The sequence below is a fragment of the Ictidomys tridecemlineatus genome, chromosome 7 (genome assembly GCF_052094955.1).
Source record: "Ictidomys tridecemlineatus isolate mIctTri1 chromosome 7, mIctTri1.hap1, whole genome shotgun sequence".
Lineage (NCBI taxonomy): Eukaryota > Metazoa > Chordata > Mammalia > Rodentia > Sciuridae > Ictidomys > Ictidomys tridecemlineatus.
The window spans coordinates 105,750,974-105,756,550 of record NC_135483.1 but is presented as its reverse complement, the minus strand read 5'-3'; the positions used below and the strand labels follow the sequence as shown (position 1 = coordinate 105,756,550).

Below are 5,577 nucleotides of genomic sequence, written 5' to 3'. Positions count from 1 at the left end.
AGAGCAGTGGTTTTTAATATAGTCACAGTACATCCATCCATCAGCCCAGTCAACCTTAGAATATTGTCATCACCCTCCCCCCCCCCCAAAAAAAAAGACCCAGGAGGCTCATCACTTAATTCCTTCACCCTCCTCTCCCAGCCTTGAGCAGCCACTGATCTATTGGGGGGGGGGTAGATTTCTCTATTCGGGATTTCCACATCACATGGAATCTTGTGATTGACATGAAAGACCGGCTTCTTTCACTTAACATAGTTTCAAGGTTCACCCACCAGTCAGTACTGAATTCCTGATCATGGCCAAATACTTCTCCTTTGTACAGCTATGACCCAATTTGTTAATCCATTCATCAGTCAATGTTTATCCTGGCTTTTTTGTGAGTTATCCTTTATTACTAATTAAACCCTTTGTTTGTTATAGGTCTGTTTTTATTTCCTCTTGAGGCAGTTTTAGAAAACTGTCTCTCTAGAAAAAGTGTACAGTTCATCTTAGTTATCTAATTTTTTGTCTTACAGCCATGCTTAGTAGTTCTTCATAATCCTTTCTGTTTCTGTAATGTTAGTGGTTGTATCCCCCTCTTTAATGTCTGATTCTAGCAAATGTCTTCTCTCTTCTTTGGTTAGTGTAGTTAATGGTTTGTCAATTTTGTTGATCTTTTCAAATAACCAGCTGTGGGTTTTACTGATTTTTTTTCTGTTGTTTTTCTCCTTTCTATTAATTAATCTGTTGAATTAATTAATCCTACATTTTCTTCCTTCTGCTTGCTTCTGACTTGGATTGCTCTTCATTTTTAAGCGTCTTAAGGTGTAAGGTGAGGTTATTGATTTCAGATCTCCACTCTGTCTGAACACTGGGACTTACAACTTTAATCACAGTTTCGCTGCATCTCATAGGTTTTGGTATGTTGCATCTTCCTTCTCATTCATCTCAAAGTATTTATGATTTCACTTCTGATTTCCTCTTTAATCTACTCATTATTTAGAAAAAATGTGTTGTTTTAATTTCCACATTAAAGTAAGTTTCTTAAATATTCTTCCTGCGATTGATTTCTGATTTAATTACATGGTGATCAGACTGTACTTTATACTATTTCTGTCTTTTCAAACTCATTGGGTTCATTTTATGACCTGTGGTCTCTCCTGGGCAATGTACCACATACACATGAGAATGATGTATATTTTTCTTGTTTCACAAGCGCATTGTCAATGTCTGTTAGGTCTGTTTGGTTGTTGTTGTTATTGTTGTTGTTGTTGTTGAACAATTGTTGTTGAACAATTATATCCAGTTGAATGAATTATTGAAAATGATTTATTTGGGTTCCTGACTATTATTGTTGAGTTGCCTATTTCTCTCTTCATATTTCTCAGCTTACACTTCAGATATCTTGGTACTGTGTTGCTAGGCGCATATATGTTTATAATTGTGAAATCCTCTCGATTTCAGAAAAATGTCCTTCTTTGTCTCTGGTAACATTTTTTACTTAAAACTATTTTGTCTGATATTTATATGACCACTGTAGCTTTCTTGTGGTTGCTATTTGCATGATATGCTTTTTTTTTTCAGCCTATTCCTCTCAATCTATTTGTGCCTTTGAATCAAACGTGTCACTTGTGTATAATATGGTTGGATCAGGCTTTTTTAACCCAGTATATCTCTGCCTTCTAATTGGATCATTTAATCCATTTATATAGTAGAATTGACATCTGCCATTTTATTTTTGTTTTCTGTCTCTTTCCATTTCTTGAGTGCTCGACTGCTTTGTTTTTATTAAGAGAATATTTTCTAATGTTGTATTTTAATATCTTTGCTAATTTCCCATTTATGTTTGAGCTCTGTTTTTTAGTCTTTACTTCAGGGCTGATCTTATCAAAACCAGCTTTGGATTTAGAGTAGCTTAATTCCAGTTTTACATAGAAAAGAGTTATTTCTCTCTAATCCATTCTCTTTCTTCCTTGTCTGTGATATCACTGTTCTACACACCACATCTATTAATGTCCTGACACAACAGCACATTGTCATAACCGTCCCTTTGCTATCTGCAGTCACTCCCTTGCCCAACACAGCTTCTCTCCCAACGTCCACTTCCTTTGTGCTGTTATTGGCAATAACATGTTCAGTATGTCACATCCCCTGGAATGTGTCACAAATATGTTATTTTACACAGTTGATTTTCAAACCAGTTAAGAGAGAAAAACACTCACTTAAACCTTCTGTTATAACTACACAATTGCCATTTTTTCTTTTTCATGCCCATGTGTCTCTTCCCTCCCCTTCCCTCCCTCTTGCTCTGACTCCCTCCCTTGGCCTCTTATCAGGGATGTGCAGACCTTGTGACCTTCGGGACCAGGAGCGTTCAGGTGCCTCCCCGCAGCAGCTGTGAACCCGAGAAGAAACCAGGGAGGTCATGATGAGTTCTTTGTCTTGGGGTCTGCGTGCCCCAGGTGTTCATAGGAAGAAGGTACGTCATGGTTGAACCCTACTGTGTGCCAGACACCAGACGAGGCGTGTCACATATGTTGGTCATTGTCCCCACAGTAGCCCAGCCAAGAAGCTGTCGTCATCGACCTTGGATTAAATGATGTGCAAGGTGAAGGGCGGAGACAAGGTTCTAACATGGTTTGTCTTATTCCAGTGTCAAACTGGATAAGCTTCCCACGGCGCTGGAGAAGGGGGGACTTCACCTACATTCAGGCACATTCCTGCAGTTTCTTTTCCAGGAGGGGCCTCGATAAATCCACCTGACTTGACTCTGTTCTCCAGTAGAATCCTACCGTCTGGGTGGGGTGATGTGGGGTCATTTGGTTTATTTGCTTGTTCGTTTGCTCGTTCGTTTGTTTTAATATGGCTCCGTTGGCCTTCCCATGAAATAGCACAGCACTTGGCCAAAGGCAGAATTTTGACTCTCATCCATGCTCCGTGGGCCTGGGTAGCATTGCCTCAGGATACACAGGGCCCTGGTACTTCTCAATGATTTTAAAGATTTTTTTTTCTCATTATAAAAATAATATGAGAATTGAAATAGAAGTCATCGATAAGCCTGACCTCCCTCAGCCAACAGAGGGGTCTCGAATGCCCGCCCTCCCTGGGACCACCGTTCAGCACAGGTCCACATCCTGCCAGGCCCCAGGGTCACGCTGTCCTGGGGATCTAGTTCCAGCCTCTGTCTGGCCTCCAGCACCCGCCCCTGCCATCCCTCCGTTCTGGTGTCTGCTTCAGAGGCTTCCTTCAATGTCCCTTTCCCCTGAGTCATCAGCCACAGTCTCCATGACTTCTCCTAAAGAATCCTGCCCAGGGCCACAGGCCCCTCTGTGCTCCAAGCCCTGGGACACCGCTCACCCGATCCTCCCACCACCAGAGGACGACGCTGAGTGGCTGTGAGTGATCACCACAGGTCACAGCAGCTGAGCCCAGAGCTCAGAGCTCTCCTGACCACCGGCTCAGCCCCTTTGCTGACCGCAGCAGACTGATAAGCAAAAACCTCCAAGGCACAGAGCCCCAGGACTGACGGGCAGCAGCACCCAGACCTGATCAGGAGAAGAAAGAGTCAAGTCCCAGGAGATGCCGGGATCCCAGAGCCACCCCATTCAGCACCACACCAGGAAGGCTCATGGTCTCTAAATGACAGGTGTGGACACTGCACACAAAATTACACCTTGCTTTCTCTGCCTAAATATCTCGCCCATGACAATAAATATCAGAACAAACCAGAGAGAGCCTTCAGTTTAGGGATGGGGACACATCAAGGCCACAGTCTCAGAGCTCACCTGCATTATCCCTGCTCCTAGTGGCAGGATTCAAGGACAAACAGGAGGAATGTGTGTGTGCATGTGTGCACATGTGTGGTGTGTGTACGTGTGCATGTGGGTGGTGTGTGTGTGCATGTGTGTGATTGGTAGTGAGGTTGTATGGCTTCATTAGGAAGAGGTTGGGTGTAGGGATATGCAGAAGTCCTACTTCCTAGAAGCTCAACCTCAGTTTCCTCATCTGCAGTCCCTACAGGCTTTGATGAACACAGATATGAATGAAGGAACTTTTATGAAACCTGCTAATTATTCTTTTTTATGGAAGAAGTCATAATTTTATACCTCTTTATAACACCAGAATTTAGAATATTGCCTGCCTGGTTATTTCATTTTTAAAATGATGATTATAATGACAAAGACAGTGTCATTTCAGTACAGGTGTGTGCAAACTTTTAAAAAATGTATATTATGGAAATGTTCATATTTGAACTTTAACAGTGTATCACATGTTCTAAAAGAACTTTTAGCCCAGCAATGGTGGTTAATTGAGAGACTGAGGCAGCAGAATTCCAAGTTCAAAGGCAGCCTGGGTAACTTAGCAAGAACATGTCTCAAAAAAATAAAGGGGTTGGAGATGTAGCTCAGTGGTAGAGTATCCCTAGGTTCAATCCCCAGCAAAAGATGGAAGGAAGGAAGGAAGGAAGGAAGGAAGGAAGGAAGGAAGGAAGGAAGGATGGGAGGGAGGGAGGGAGGGAGGGAGGGAACAGGGAGGGAGGGAGAGAAGGAGGAAAGGGGGGGAATAGGGAGGGAGGGAGAGAAGGAGGCAAGGGAGAGGGAAGGAGGGAGGGAGGGAAGGAAGAGAGAGAGGGAGGGGGAAGGAAAAGAAGGAAGAAAGAAGGGAGGAAAGAATACTTATAGCAGCATTCTTCACAAGAGCTGAAAGAAACCACTCAAATGTCCATCAGGTGATGAATGGGTAAACAAAATATGGTATAGTCATACAATGGAATATTATTCAACCATCAGAAGAGAATGAACTACATTCGGGTACATCACATAACATGGATGAGACTAAAAGCAATATGCCAAGTGAAAAAAGTCAGACCCAAAGATTACATATTATAGGAAGTGCCCATAGAGGCAAATCCACAGGGGAAGAAAGCCGATCAGCCGTTGCCAAGGTCTGAAGAAAGGAGGCACTGCGGAGGGTCTGCTAATAGAGAAGGGAGCTCTGTGGGGACCAGATATATGGAGAACCCAACATCAAAAGTTTGTAGAAGCAAAATGGCTCTTCATGGGCTGGAGCTGTGGCTCAGTGGTACAGCACTTGCCTAGCAAGTGCAAGGCCATGGGTTTGGTCCTCAGCACCACATAAAAATAAATAAATAAAATAAAGGTATTGCATACAACTACAACTAAATAAAATAAATAAGTGGTTTTTTTTTAAAATGGCCCTTCATTAGAGAGGAGGAAGGGCACAGAGCCCACCCACCATCCTTCCTCTTGTCTCCCAGAGGTGTTCCTGCAGCATCTTTTTGGAAGTTCAGGGAATGATTTGGAAGAATAGTTTCAGAAAGAATTTGCACACCACTCTTCTAACCAGAGTACATTATTTTAGTGGTAGAATTGGGGCTCCGGGACAAAGCACAGAGAAAGTGGTTTCAGCTTCTCTCAGGATCCCATTTAATGGTCAGTTGATCATTCCCCTGATTCCAGCCTCCCAGAGAAAAGAAGGGCCATGGCAGGGGTAGACCTGGGACAGCGGCTGATATCTGTGGACTTGTGCCACAGTCCTGACCTCATATAAAGCTCAGATAACCCTGCCAGTCAAATA

The 5,577-nt window shown here is 43.1% G+C and overlaps 1 long non-coding RNA gene across 1 annotated transcript; it reads left to right on the top strand.

The window, feature by feature from the left end:
* Window positions 1-739: 739 nt before the first annotated feature.
* LOC144365320 (uncharacterized) lies at window positions 740-3,704 on the top strand. Its single transcript, XR_013423626.1, has 2 exons — window positions 740-899; window positions 2,316-3,704. It is a non-coding gene; the product is annotated as an uncharacterized LOC144365320 (long non-coding RNA).
* Window positions 3,705-5,577: the final 1,873 nt, after the last annotated feature.